We start from the raw sequence: 16,295 nt of genomic DNA, 5'->3' as shown, positions 1-16,295 counted from the left end.
ATGGGCTTGCTTCCCTCGCTTCGCCGCCACGATCGGGTTCACTGCCTTGTGCTCAGACGTCTCGTTGTTCATCCTCCGGCGGGGCGATGATGCTTCCTACCTGTGGTTGTACGTCGACATCATCGTCCTCGCAGCTTCATCGACGACTCTTCTTCACACTGTCGTCGGTCAGCTACAGCGAGAGTTTGCGATGACGGACATGGGCGCTCTTCACTACTTCTTTGGCATCCGCGTACAGCGCACCTCGCGTGGGTTCTTCCTCAACCAAGCCCAATACGCCGAGGAACTTCTTCAATGGGCCGGCATGTCGCAGTGTTGTCCTGTCTCCACTCCGGTCAACACGTCACCCAAGCTCGCCGCCGATGCCGGATCACCTGTATGTGATCCCTCTGAGTATTGCAACCTTGCGGGTGGCCTGCAATACCTCACTATGACTCGCCCAGACTTGGCATACGCCGTGCAGCAGGCGTGCTTGCATATGCATGATCCTCACGACTGTCATCTCTCCATCATCAAGCGGATCTTGCAGTATGTTCGTGGCACCTCTACATATGGGCCTCTCCCACAGGCATCACCATCGACCGACATTGTCGCCTACTCGGATGAGGACTGGGCCGGGTGCCCGGACACCCGACGATCTACATCGGGGTATTTGTGTTTATCTCGGCGACACGCTCATCAGCTGGTCCTCTAAATGGCAAGCTACAGTCTCTCGCTCTAGTGTGGAAGCAGAGTATCGTGTTGTCGCCAACGCCGTCACCGACTGCGTGTGGCTTCGACAACTTCTTAGTGAGCTTGGGTGCCCTCTACCGAAGGCCACCGTTGTGTTCTGTGACAACATATCCGCTTTGTACATGTCCACTAATCCCGTGCATCATCGGAGAGGACAAAACACATCGAGTTGGACATTCATTTTGTCAGGGAGAAGGTGGCCCTCGGCGAGTTTCGCATTGTACATGTGCCTACTACACAGCAGCTAGCCGACATCATGACTAAGGGTTTAGCGACATCTGCATTTCAGTCTTTGCGTCTTGCAAGGCAGCGACGACTCGACTGCAGCGGGGTGTTAGCGAACGTGTATTCTCTACATAGTCTAGCACTAGTCCTTGGCCTATTTTGGCGTGAGTTAGTTAAGGCACTCATGTATATCTTGTAACACTCAGATCAATCAATACGAGAACAGTGTGTTGCACGAACCCACACTCTGGCCGAATTGAAAATGGCCGGCCTTTGGATGACAGTGCTTTTTCTTTCTCATTGCGGCCCATCACCTGTTAAATGGCATGTAATACATCAGCTAAGAATATATTCATTTGCCTAAAAAAAGCTAAGAATATTCATATATCATTTTGCTAGCCATTTGCAACTCTGGACTAATATGATTTTCAAATAGCGTTGTTCCATCAGGTCCTTTGTCTGAACTCTCTGAAAGAATTCCATATAAACCAACCAAAAAACAGGTTGAAGTAGGATATATAACAGGGCGAAGGTAACTCATATGTGACCTCACTGGTGTATGGCAAAGCAAGGATTAGATGCAAGACATCATAACGACGACAAAACAGCATGAATAACTGCATCAGTACACAAATAAGCATGAAAATGGTAATCCTCAGTAAACATGTACCCCTTCCATCCCATAATATAAGAACAATTTTCAAGCTAACATAGCTTGAAAACGTTCTTATATTATGGGATGAAGGGAGTACTTAGGAAACACATATCTCAATGATGGAATGACCTGAATACACCAGGCAAAATAAGGAAGCAGCAAATCTACTACAGGCAGAAGATCAAGCACACAACCATTTTCAAGAAGGCACAGTGATAGGAGAGCAAACCTTATGACCAAATAAAAAGGTTGAACATAGGGAATATACAGGCATAGCATTGCACTGATAATTATAGATAGATTCGGTAGCGCAGCCCAACGAGTACAGAAATATCATGAGGAGAGGCAGGGGAGAGCAGAGAGTTCGCACAGCGATATTTACAAGGCTTGAAAGTGGCCTGGTTCAGATCTTAAATAGGGAATATCAACAGAGCTTTGACATGGCTCTTTGAGCGCCAAAGTCTGGGTTTGCAAACACACAACAAACATAGTAGGAACGTGTCCAAAAGGGTGCAAAGACAGGCACATGAAGACAACTGAGATGAATTAGTCATGGCTTGTCCTTGCTGGCGTAGGCTTTAGGGGCCTGCGCCAAAGTAGCGACCGTCTATATACAGAACAACCTGATGAAAAAGACAAGGAAATTCATGAGATGAGCGCTTCCACATGGCATTCACAAGTATACAAGGGATAAACGGCTAGTACAATTGTACGAATCATATATGTAGTTCATCAGTCATCGGCTCAAATTGTGGATCAGCTAGTAGAAGGGCAAGCGTCATGGCAGTAGAAGGCATAGCCGAATGGCATTATAGGAGTGATTAACAACACATTCATATGAAAGGCTGAAGGCATGGCCAAATCAGTGGACCTATAAGTATCATACAGCATCAGCAAAGCTTTCCAAAACAATTTGTCCAAGAAGAGCATAAATAAAACCCAGCCACCAGCAACTCTCTCTAAAAGAACTTGTTTTAAAAGGGCATAAATACCACTCAGCCATCAGCAAACCTTTGAAAAGAACTTGTCCTAGAAGAGGCACTCTTGTAACATGTATGCAAATATAATTGGAAGACATGCATTCTCTAGAAACAGAGACCTATCAGAAGGCATGGAAGAAGAATTTGGTTTACCGTACGTCCATGATCACCCAAGACCATAGATTAGTTATTGCTTTGTCTTCTTTGCATTGTCAGCGTTCTTGACACCAGCATTGCTCCTAAGTTGTATGAACCAACACAAAGCAATGAGCTTCATAGTTAAATAGACGATGCATAATTTATATTTACCAGAGGGAGTTTACCTCTTGGTCTTTGCCTGGTCAGATTGCACAGCCTTGCCATTCCCAGAAGTCGAAACATCAGCCTCTGCAGTGCCCAGTGTAGGCTCCTAAGTCCTAACACAGAAAGATGGCTATGACAGAAGAAAAAATGTGCTCTAGAAAAAGGAACAAGCAAAGGAAATAAGCCCATACATCGACCGTTGCTATGGATGCAGAGCCAGCTGAATCTCCAGTTGAGGCATTTTCTCCAGCCTCAACAGAAAGCTTTGGCACACCTTCAGCCGGTGTATCAACCTATGTGCTTTTAGCGGGTGTGAGTATCAGCTTATGACGTGCATTCTTACGAGAGGCTGACTTGCTGCATTAAAGTAGAGAGACAGAAGGTTTGTAAGCAGAAGGACAGTAAAGAGAAAGACGTAGGAATGTACTCCCTCTGTATCAAAATATAAGACGTTTTTTGACACTATGAAGTTTAAAGTTTATGGGCTTACCCAGTGATAGAGGTATGAAGGACTGGCCCTTCCCTTTCATCATTGATATGGGGGTGTTCATCTGTTTGTCATAAGCACCTAGTTAGGACAAAAGAAGCAAATCAAGAGATAACGACAGGAAACACACCTCATCAAGAGGCGACTGAGAAACAAGGCTAGAGCTTCCTGGGCCGTGTGCATCCTTTGATGAAGGTGTGAATGATCCAACTGGCGACATCAGTGAGAAACCAGAGAGTACACCAACTGAGCCTGTACCAGAAGAAGAAGGGCGAGAAGCTGGGGAAGCAGGACCAAATTCTAACGGCCCAAGCTCAGGCTGAAAGGTCTGGTCAATCCTATTAACTTGGAAGATAGCTAGTTGCTTGTAGGCTTGAAAATTTTGTTGGAAATGGCCACCACCAGGCGCTACGTCTTTGTGACCATTCTGGTAACTTCCACTGGGAGGGTTACATCAGCTCCTCCTATCTGCGCAAGGTCGCGAACCTCTGAATAGTGAATACCCTGGATACTTTTGCCGCAGCAAGGTTAGAAGTGGTTTGCCTATTGCTGTTCTGCCAGCTCTCTCGAAGAACATTGAATTCAGCCTCAGCTGATCCATCAGTTGCAAATGTGCAGATAGAATATCTGAACAACAAAGCACAAAAGATCTAATCAGTCAGAGCAGAACACACTGACTTGAAGGACAACTTGGCAAAAGCGCTTACGCCGGCTCTCCCCCAACGGAAGAGCAACCTTGGTCTGAGCAACGGAACCTAGGCCCATTAACATACGCAGTCTTATGGCAGGCAACGCACGAGAGGAACCACCAACGCTGATCAGAGCCCAGACGCGTGATGGTGACCTTACAAATGAAAGGCTTGCCCTACAGAAATGAAACTGTGTACTGTTTGGTATAAGAGAATATAGACAGGACAGTAAAAAACAAAGTGTTTGAAAGCGGAGAAACATACCAAATTATCTAATGGATCAAGAGCAAGAAGCTGCTTAAAAGTCATTTCAACTGGAGGCTCACAAATGGACGCCCCAACGCCTTGGTCTATCGGTGCATAAACTGCAACAGGAGCAACCTCTTTCCCAAGACTAGAGAGTAAACTAATGGAGATTTAGTAAAGGGGTGATCAACAAGGGCAAGCACCGGAAATTTGCAACGAGGAGAAAGACCTAGAATGGAAAGCGTTGATCTCTGGCAGATTCTCGTTAATGTACCAACGGCAGGCGGAGCTACCACTTAGCAATTTAACACCTGGTTTAAAGAAGCAGATACAAAGATAGAATAAGTAGAAGACACAATCAGCGAGTATATACATCAATAGACTGTGTTATGATTGAGAGATATGAATACCTTGAGACATTTTTGGCAGGGTCCCTACAAATATGGCTACAACAGCACTTTCTATACTTGCAGCACGAACATCCTCGGCAGCAAATTCATGAGCACGAGCACCCCAAAGAAGGATTTTGATCTCATTACCCCTGCATTTTTGGTCTGGCATATGAACAAGCAGCATGAAACAATGTAGATCAGCAAATGCAAAGAAGTGGGAAACTCACATCAGATCAGTCAGGATTATAGTCCTAGTGTCAGAAGGCTGTGGCTGGTACATGGACTGCACAGGGATTATGTCTGACAAATGACAATGCCGTAATCTGGCCAATGACATCTGAAAGCAACAAAAAAAGCAGCAAGTGTAAGCGTGAAAGCGAGCAATGCAAACACAAGCAAGTTGTGCATTTGACACAGGTTAACTAACCTAGAAAGCGAGGTGTGTTGCTAGTTGGCCTTGGGATACCTGGAAAAGGCAAAAGGTTGTACGTGCAGTATGGATATGCATCCTCAAGGCCTGGCTGGGGCACAGCGGTGCTGTATCGAGTGAACTGAATCATGTAAGGGCTCTCAACAGTCCTGAAAGATGACTCCAATTGGTTGCACATGAACTTCATGAGGGAGACCTTTCCTTCCTCTAGAACATCCTTCAAGTGTTCAGATGCCTCAGGAGGAAGCTGTGCATACATGTGGGTTCCCTGTAGTGGAAAAACATATATTAGTAAAACCAAACAGCAGCACAGGAAGCATGACAAGCTACTGTATAATGAAACATAGCAGGGTATGAAATGAACCTCTTGACCGATAACCACAAGGTCAGTATGCAGAATTGGGCCGTCATCGCTTGTCCCACGATAATGTCATAGACGAGAGAGGAGCACACACACATTCCAGTTGATTTCCTTGTCATGTATCTGTGAAAGCAAGCTAATTGTATTCTTGGCCATCTACAAGCATAACATAAACCAGAGAGGGTGAATGGTAAGGAAAATAGGAAACAGATGAATAAAAAATGCATATGCACTCACCTAAGAAGAAAGAAAGAAAAGCACAGAGACTGGAAAGGCAGCAACGAAGCACCGTAATAGAGGCATCGGGAAAAGAAGAGGCCAAAAGCAACACACAAATGGAAGCTTGTACGTTTAATAGCAAACAGATTATTCATGAGACGCAGCAGATAAGTAGGATGCCATAATACAGGCAGCCTAGTAGTATTGAGCACAAACAAAACATAGTGCGTTCAGAACAAGCATACAAACACAAATTTGTCAAAATGTAGACGCAGCGATGACAAAAGATTAAGAGACGCAATGCAATATCTAGAGAGGAGGCAATTGTATGTACAAGACAAAAGCATTATGGACATGGTATTTAAGAAGCCATCTCAAAGATCTCAGGGAACACAATGTTCCTTGTCTGAGAACCAGTACTACCATCTTCATTTTTAATCAACACCTTTTAAAGCTTCCTTTGAGGTCACACGGGACACGGCCACATAAAGTTGGCCATGCGCGAAGACAGGCGAATTGAGATACAACCAACATTGGCAAGGGTCTGCCCCTGGCTTTTATTATTTGTCATAGCATAGCAAACCCTAACAGAAAGTTGGCGCCTATGCAATTAAATGGCCATTTAGGTTGCTTGGATGTCAAACATATTCTTGGGATGTAAACGACGTCGCCAACATTGGAGCCAGTGATAACAACCGCTTCAATTACTTTGTCAGCAAGCTTTGTTACTATAAGTCGAGTGCCATCGCACAGACCCGCCGACTGGTTTAAATTTCTAAGTAGCATAATGGGCACACCTACTTTAAGGACCAATCTATGCCATGGGAAATTGTTAATCTTAATCTTATTCAGGCACTCAACATGATAGAAAGCATCTATATTTCGTACACCATCTGAAGAGTTTCCTACGGAATCAAAGCTTAAGTACTCTCTGTCATCCAAAGGCAGCAATGAAAGAACATGGTCATTTATTTTTTCAGCCATATCATTTGTTGGTGTCAGGATAGCTCTCTCTCGCAAATAAGAAGGATCAGAGTACCTGGACACTAAATTCACATAGACCGCCTGGACAATAGCATCAATATTATCACCAGTAGTATGCACCAAGAACTCATGAGGAATAGTTACCCATGAAGGGAGCGATTCTCCTTCCGTGCAACAGCAGGGGCTGTCCCATCTCCAATAATAAGAACCCATTGTGCAAAAGCAGCAACCTCACTCTGTAACAGAGGATATGCAGTTTGCATGGTTAGGCGCATGTTGATGTTAAGGTGCAAAATCTCAATAGAGTAACTGCAGAACCCACAATGTGTGCCCTACTGCCACGCTCAATGACCAGCAAAATCAGCCTTAGGTCACCTCCTACAACGACAACTTAACCACCGAAAGGAACATCGTCCAGTGCAGGATCAATGGCAGACAGGACATCACAGAAAGACCGATCCACTGCTTTGAAGCACCCTCAATGCGCCATTAAAGCTTCGCCCCATATGATAAAAGACGCCGACTCAATCGAGGCAGAAAGCATGGTAGACCTCTAATATCACAGGTTCTGTTCTCAGCAAGATCAATAGGTATTTTGAACCTGGATGGGCAGTTCTACCCTGAGGCAAAAGCAAGGCTGCTACTCCCGAAGATGCAACAGCCAACGCCACCATCTTATGACCTCTAAGATAGGCATCAAGCGCATTCCAAATGAAAGTTTTCCCAGTACGACCATACCCTGACACAAAGAAGAAACCAGGCTGCTTAGACCTAATCCGATCAAGAATAGATGCATAAGCACGCAGTTGGTCACTGTTTAGCCTATTGTGCATCACCCCTGTTGTTTTAAGGAGACTCTCATAATCAACGTCTAACGCGGAATTGACCACATCATCCTGCAATGGTGGACCAAGATAAGAGGACTTTGACGACAAGCTATGATCTAAAATAGAAGAACCATCCCTAGGAAACAAAACAACAAGTTCATCAAGCAATAAATCTCTCAATGTAACAGGAGGCACCACATGAGCAGAACCTCCTCGAGCAGACTGGATTCGATGTTTAATATCGTCACTCAAGTAAACCCAATATTTCTCAAAGAAAGCACTCTCCTGATTAACACTGCAGTGGACCAGCATAGTAACAAATAGTTGCCGCAACTGACCTCCCATCCCCCAGGTTAAAGCCTCATCAAAAGCATTATACCATTCCAAGTCATCCCCAAGGAACCCTCTGCTGCACAGGCTACTTTAAAAGTTCGGTATACAACGCCGTTGTAGATTCTAACGTCAGCAAAGCACGTCGCACCTGCGACAATCATCAACAACATCCTAAAATAATATAGCTCTCCACTGGAAGGATGCACATAGTAGATCCTACCAATCCTATTATCCCGTGTCCTAGGCACCCATGTTTTAGTGCCTGCCATCCAAAACCACCTGATAGGGAAATCACAGTAAGTCAAGGTCCTAGCAGAAGCATATTTCCTATTTGCGACAAACCATTCCATCAACATGGTTTTTTGAAACCAATCACTACCAGCCACTGCACGCAAGCTAGCTTTGTACAAAAGTGCACAATGTGCATATTAAGCAAATGGGCAGGAAGTCTTTCAACTGAAGGCATTTTACCATGTATTTCAAAACCGTATACCCTTCAATCAGAGTCATAGTCACATATGTATCGACACGCCCTATACTCTTCCATGTCATCAACCTCCTCATCTCCACTCTGCCTAACACTGAAGAACAAAGTTTTTGCAGAATCAAGACCCTTGGTGACATACTTATAAAGATATTTAATGACATATGTCTTTTGCACCACTCAACATTTATATGGGCCTGGAAACGTTCGACTTGTTTCATGTTGTACAGAACTACGTGCCTATTATCAAGACATTATTTTTTATGAAACGACCATTATCACGCCGCCAGTATAAAGGGAAGCCACTTTCATCAATCGAAGTTTCTTCTTGAAATGACTTAGAAAATTTCTTTGAACAGACACCCTTTTTCAATTTTCATGCAAGGGCATTTTGGGCCATCATTGCCGCAGGGTCATGCATCGTGAACTCTGTGACAAGAGCATACCCCACAGCCACAGGATCCTCCACAGGATCAGGTATCAGCTCAGATGAAGGAATCCACCAAGGCAGGTGTAACCAGCCAGTCATCAGCCTTCCAAACAAGGATGTGCGCATGTGGAAGGCCCCTCTTATGGAATTCTATGGTGTACAAAACTGGGGCACAGCAAGACCAAAGAGGCAAAAAAGGTAAGAGGTAAACCTAAAGGGAATGAAGAGAAAAGAGAAGTGTCAAACATTACCAGCAACAAACGTCCGAAAGCCTTCCCTTTTTTTTATCTTACGAAGGAGGTCGGTGAGTTTCATGTGGTACACCCTAACAAAAATATCAGCCCTATCAGATGCAGTCTGACCAGGTTCAAGAGACCCTGTTATCTCTGGCCACTTTGGATTACATGTGAAGGTTGTGAAAATATCAGGCGAGGAATGGACATGCGAAACAGCAACCGCATCCTCGAAGGTTTCAACCATATATCGACGGCCGCTGGTATAAGACGATGGCAATAATTTTTCTTACCGACCTATGCCCCATCAAGCTTACCCAAGTCAACCGCGTCAACAACGACTTGTAACTTTTCGGCACGCATGTACTCTTAGACCTTTATAATGAAATGCAATCTACACTCATCTATGCAAGCACGTGCATCAACCACAGCTTGGGAGGACAATAAACCACAACATAGATATGGGTTATGCTGCTCAGCTCTATAATGAGAGCAGAAACAATAATAATCCTGCATAGTCATTTTAACCCTCTTTGTTGTATCATTGGGATCGGCACCAATATAATGCACACCTAATTAGAACCCTTGCTCCCCATATATGAAGGGTATTGCGAAGGCATACATGAAGGGTCCAAACAAGATATATTTTGTAGCCCAGGACCTTGACAATGTATTATCAAGTCCCTGGAAGGAGTTTCCAAGCTAACATTACCAACTATATATTAAACCCGTAAGCTCATCTGTTGTAGGAAAACTGAACTGAGGGCCATCATTCTCGCCCCGCCAGGGGCAAGAATGCGTATTCAAACTGTGGTATGCTTATTATCTTTTAAAATCTCGCCAGTCGTACAGAACTGCTTAACAAATGAATTGTTAGCATTCAGCATATGCATAAGCCCTTCAACTATAGGCTCTTTTAACCCACCAGAAGATTCAAGTTAATTGTCTAGTGCCTTGATCCTATTCTCCACTTCATTTTGTGTATCATGTATATATAATTCAACATATTTTGGAGTACTTCCTTCTTCTGGCAAAAGCGAACCTAAAGATGGCAAACCTTGCCATTGATCTTAAATACAGTTGGTCCCCCGCCATCATTAACCGAACGGTCTATATTAGCCCCCATGGAAGTAAAAGCAAATAAGCAATTGTACTGGCGTATCTTTCTAATAAACTGCCTAGACTCTGGAGGCCCATCAAAAGCAAGCAAGTTGTTTAGAAACGCATCAGGTTTCTTTAAACGGTGGGATGAACACCTTCCCTTCTTTACAACATAAGTTGTATACAACGCGACGCTTTGTGATGGCGGACTGAGACTGTACTCTCTCACCCCACCAGAAGACAACATGGCACCAACCACACTTACACTCTGGCTTCCCATAGTAGGATCTTTTCAGATCGAAAGCTACAGGAGCGTTATTGTCAGAATGACACTGGCACCCCGTAGTCAAAAGCATGACAATTGACGACAACTAAAACCTTTGTACCTTTTAAGATCTCAACCTCCTCAGGCGAAAATCCTACACAATCAGGTGTAAGCGGTGAATGAGGCAAATCCTCTGTGTACAAGAGAAGAGAGGAAAGGTAACAGAGGCAGAATGAAAAAAAAAGGAAAGAACGAACCATGGGGAAAACAAAGGATGACAGCATGGGCTATAGACCAATCGTGCTTGTTATGAGCTCGCAACCTATTCAAGAAGAACCTACATCTTTTACGGTTTTGTGCAGTAACATCAGGAGGAAGAAGACGAAATAAATCATCCCTTATTGGCAGGCAGAGCACGGCAGAATTAAGAAGTCAAGGCCAGGCAAGGAGGTCAAGGTACCAAAGAGCAGGAGAGACCATGAAGGTAAAGACAACATACATTTTCTTCTTCGTACGACCAAAGGAGCTGGTTGTACTGGCAACACAGGCACAAGAACTGGGCATTGCACCACTCGACGCGGGGGTCTCACCGGTAAAAGAGGCACAAGAACCTCTGGAGGAATTGGTGTCACTGGCAATACAGGCACAGGAGCTGCGCGTCGAACGGCCCTTCTTGGGGGTCTAACTGCCAAAAGAGGCACAGGAACCCTGAGAGAAGCAGTGCGCCGTGGAGGCATAACGTCGGCGCTAGACCATACCCCTCAAAAACACCAGAAGAAGAGAACCAGAACTGCACTGCAGCAAGGCAGAGCACAAAGAACAACAAAATAACAAGTTTAAGTGAAAAACAAGGGACACAAATGGGGAAAAGACATAAGCAGATCACAATAACAAAGGCATAAAATGTGCATGGGATGTAGCAAGTACAATTTATTTTATTCACTGGCATAATTTCCCAAACTAAAAAAGCAGAGAGCAGGCACAACAACATTGCTCTAATACAATAATGAATAAAGGCATTGAACAGGAAGCGGCACAATACATGAGAGAAGAACGTAACAATATGGAATGCATGGATGATAGCAGCTGCGAGTATAAGAATGAATAGGTCAGCTGCAGTGTATAAAAAGTAAGCCGCCCAGCAGAAGGAAGAACAAAACAGCAACACGTACGCAATGCCTGGTCAGTATGAAAATTGAAAAGAGCAAGCAATCAACAGTAACAGAAAGCGGCAAAACAGAGGGCCCGCGGCTGAAAGCAAACCTTGACACGAAGATGGAGAACCGAAGAGCTAGCAACCAGTACTCTAAAGCAGTTGAAGATGCTGACAACAGGACCTGCAAAACCAAAGTACAGGCGGAGACAAACTGTAAGAGGTGCATACAAACAAAGTGGAGAAGAAAATGCAGCAAGATCTTCCAAGCGCACAAACAACTTGCCAGACGGGCCGTCAAAGCCCACTGGGAACCAACCTAATCTGCATTCGACAACATGGTGTATAAAAAAACTACTTGAAGCCTTGCCTGTTTTATGTCTTTTCAGAAAAAGAAGTAGATGACAACATTAAAAGGAACTATCCAGCTTGCCTGTTTTTTAGATGCGCCTACATATGATATGGCTTTTAGCTGTTACTCGTGCTATTTTTTAAATTAGTACTGTCTTTCGAGTTATGTACTTTGTAAAATGATCGAACCTTTTTTTGATTTACGCTTATGGAGTGCCCAGTAAACTGCTTCTAAGTAGCAGCTTCACCATTCAGAAGAACAAACAGGAGACAACACTACGAAGAAGAAACAGAAGACAACACTAATAAGAAGCAAAGAAAAGACTCATCGGGCATTAGACTGAAAGAACCAAAACCAAAGTATCACCATATTTGATGGCTCGACAAGCTGCATGTAAGAATGAGCAAGTATAGCCATCGTGTATACATGTAAGAAGGATGTCCTGAAGGACAAACAGCAAAGCAACTGCAAGAGGCAGTGCAGGAAATCATGAAGGTCACAGAAGCATGGATCAAACCTAAACAAAGGCATGCCTCCCAAAGGGCCAACCAAGCGCCCCCACCGACGAGACTGAGAAGACAACCACACAAACAGCAGTACAGGCACAAACAGATAAAACGGTGCTACGCCTGCTCATAGGGATTCTGTCGAACAGGACAGGCAGAAGGAAGAGAACGTCAGGAGAGGCAGCGAGAAAAAAAGAATGGAAGAAGCAGAGGAAATCGCAAGCGAACAAAAATGGCACAGGCATGAGGAAGCAAACAAAAGACACCGAAACCATAGGTTAATTTTATTCGATGGGCATTTAACCTTCATGCATCGGTGAGCAACAAAATAGCCAACGAAGCTGACAATGAACCTGCCCTACTACTGAACCCTAAAATCCAAGCTTAATTTCTAGGATAGGTAATTAACTCGTGGAAATCAGTGTGGCGAGAAAACAACCACCAAACTGACAATGAACCTGCATGCAGTAGCGAGTAACAGGTACGACCAAGCAGCAACCAAAAGAACTACTGGATCCTAGAACCAAGTAGCGAGTAACATGCACGACCAATCTAATGAAAGCAGCAGGCAGAAACATAATAAGCTTCAGAGCTAGCATAAGTATACAAGGGCGTGTTCTTTTCCGACGTAATGGAGAGGACGAATCCACAAGTTGGCAAGATAGATAGGCATAGCCAAACAAGAAAGAAAGGCAGGGAAATCACGCCCAACCTGTCTCGCCGACGCGCAGCGAGGAGCAAAGAACCTGGACGCGGAAAAAAACAAGAAATAAAGGCATGTCAGCTCACGCGCATTCCATCGAACAGAAGACGAGCAAGGAAAAACGTACCTCCCCGAGCAGCGAGCTGAAGGACGATCAAGGCCTTCAAGGGCTGCCTTGATTGACCCTGTAAGAAGAAGGGAAGGAAGAGTGAGCTAAGCAGCGGAGGAAGAAAATCGCCAGCGAGGAAAAGGGCATCGAGGAGTAGACGGAAGGCTCAAACCTCAACCGTAAGATGCAGGCGAGGGCACGGCCACCATGACGGGGACCGAAGCATGGAACGAGGAGACGCAAGCGGAGGCAGCGAGGGCGGTGAAGAGCGATGAAGTGACGGGCGAGTGGGCGAGGATTGGGAAGGCAAGGCAGGTCCGCGGGAGGAAGAAAAGGCTGCCACACCTGGACGCATGGTGTCCGCTTTTCGATCAAAAAAAAGCACCACACACTGTCAAGTGGAGCCCACATATGTTGGGCCCATCGACAGTCACATAACGAGTAGCAGAGCTGGCCGAACGTGCCGGCCCGGCCCACCCTAAGGCCTTGTTTGGTTCTTATAGGGAGATAGTATACCCCTGGGTAAAAAGGCCAGGGTTGAGCGAAAGTGCTCTTCTTAGTCCCGAGCTGAACTCGGGTGAACAATAAAATCAAAATAATCAAAAAAAAATTGATAGCTCACAAAATTTCATCACCAGATGACATCCGTATAAAATATAGGAGTAAATTCTGGTTTTTACCCCCTATTTTGACATATGTGACACTAATAACCCAATTTAGTGAGATTTCATCTGTTTTACCCCATTTAGCAAAAGTTTTGCCATAATTTACCCTGTTTAAAATTTTATGAGCATTCTGACCGGTAGGTCCCAAATGTTAGGTCCAGCTGGTATACCACATCGACGATTTTTTTCTACCTATTTTTTCTCCTTGCTGAACCGGTCCTTGCAACTTCTCTCGACTGGGACCGGCCCGATGGAGCTTGCACACGTTGCGTCCAACGCACAACGCCCAGGTCGGCCACGCGTCATGCTCGCCTCCAGCCGTTCTCGCTTGCGTTGCTCGCACCCAGTCGATTGCATCGTCCAGGATTCCAACCGCACGCACCCGTCAGGCTCGCTCGAACCTAGGATTAGGTATTGTGCGGTAGTGGCGACGACGACGGCGGTGGAGGGTGCTGAGGGGCCGGTCGTGCAATTTCGTACTTCCTCGAGCACAGTTGTATGGCTCGAACATCAAGGCAAGAAACGACCCCGTGGAATCCGATGGCTCCGTCAAGCTCGCCGACGTTGGCGTAGTCCTCTGAATTTGATATACTTCAAAAACAAATCATGTACGTGACCCCATCAGGTAGTGCTTAGTTCTTCTTCCTAGTTTGGCGACATAGTAAGGACCCCATCAGGCTGTGCATATAACTAAGATGTTATTAGAAGATCACGTGTCTACATGGCACCCTTCTGCAACTGAGGTACGTTGATTTTATGTTTTTTTTCAACATTTTGAATATTGAGAAATTCTTTTTCTTCTTCAGTTTGCTGAACCTTTGCCAGAATTGCTCTGAAATCAATTCGTTCGGGGTGATCTCCTCCAGTGGTTGTAAGGCACAGAGATGGAGGATGAGTTTTATGGTTTGTGATAGCTGCTTGAATCCATTGAGGACAAGATGATGCTAATCAGTTTTGAAAGTAGTGTGAAGCATAAATACAATCTGTTTGACAAAAGTGCATGATCAGGAGATGAATTGACATCATGACCCAAGGAACAAATAGGCCAAAGTAGTCGTAATAACACAATTTTTTCGCATTGTATTTCCATGATCTGTTGCAAATAATAGGAGAATGATCTGTTTTTTAAATGATAGGAGAACACCACCAACTCCAAAAATATTAAACAGGTTAAATTGGGACAACACAATTGGACCCGCCGGTCAGAATGCTCACAAAATATTAAACAGGGTAAACTATGGCAACAATTTTGCTAAATGGGGTAAAACGGATGAAATCCTGCTAAATTGGGTAATTAGTGTCAAATGTCAAATAGGGGGTAAAAACCGGAATTTACTCAAAATATAGCAAAAATAACATTTTGGAGCATCGGTTTTGGTTTTCCTTTTTGTCACATTTTACATGAATGTCATTTGATGATGAAATTTTGTAAGCAATCACACAAACATTTGTCAAAGTTTCATACAAAAAATCAGATTTTTTTTTAAATACTGTTCACATGAGCTCGGAATCATAACAGACGCTTCCCACAGTTGAGAATTTTCCGCGTGCACAGGAATCCATGGGTGGGCCGACCCTGTGGCATCGTTTATTTTCTACTCAAGATAGACACGAGAGAGATAGGGAATTCCTTCCACGCCTCACAAAGCGTTTATTTTCATCCTAGGGATTTGACGGGGAAGAGGGTGGATTTGACACTCCCACTTCTCAACCAAATGTCGCGGTGGCAAAACCAGGACCAATTGCCAAAGGGCAGAAATTTCCAGGGATTTGACTGGGAACCCTGCTGTTTTCCCCTGCTACCAAATGAGCCCTAAATGTGTCTGCTTGCCTCGTTCCTCGGCCGGGCGTGGATATGTCTCGCCTATGACAAGACAAGAGGAAGTCTCCCTGAAGGCGAGCTCCATATTGACCGGCCCATCACGCCGCTGACCACATGTCACATGCCATATTCTCGTTTCTTTTATGTTTTTTGTTTTCATTTACTTTATTTATGTTTCCAGATATTCTATATTACAAAAATACTTTCCATAAAACATTTCAAAAAATGTTAAATGTGTACTAAAAAATGTTGACTGTGTATTAAAAAAATGTTAAACTTATATTTCAAAACTGCCAAATGTTTATAGAAAAAATGTTGACCATGTATTAAAAAAAAGTCTTAAACTTGTCTATGAGAAATGTTAATCAATCATTTAAAAAATGTTGAATAAGTATATGAAAAATGTTAATCAAGCATTTTCACAATGTTAAGTATGTATAAAAATGTTTACCATGTATTACAAATTTCTAATCTTGTATTTTGAACAATTTTAAACAAGCATTTGAAAAAAATTAATCAACCATTTGAGAAATGTTGAAAATGTGTATAGAAAAAATGTTGAGCATGCATTCAAAAAATGTTAAACTTGTATTTCAAAATGTACTTGAC

This window comes from Triticum aestivum, chromosome 1A (assembly GCF_018294505.1).
Source record: "Triticum aestivum cultivar Chinese Spring chromosome 1A, IWGSC CS RefSeq v2.1, whole genome shotgun sequence".
NCBI classification, from domain to species: Eukaryota; Viridiplantae; Streptophyta; class Magnoliopsida; order Poales; family Poaceae; genus Triticum; species Triticum aestivum.
This window is presented reverse-complemented; position numbering follows the sequence as displayed.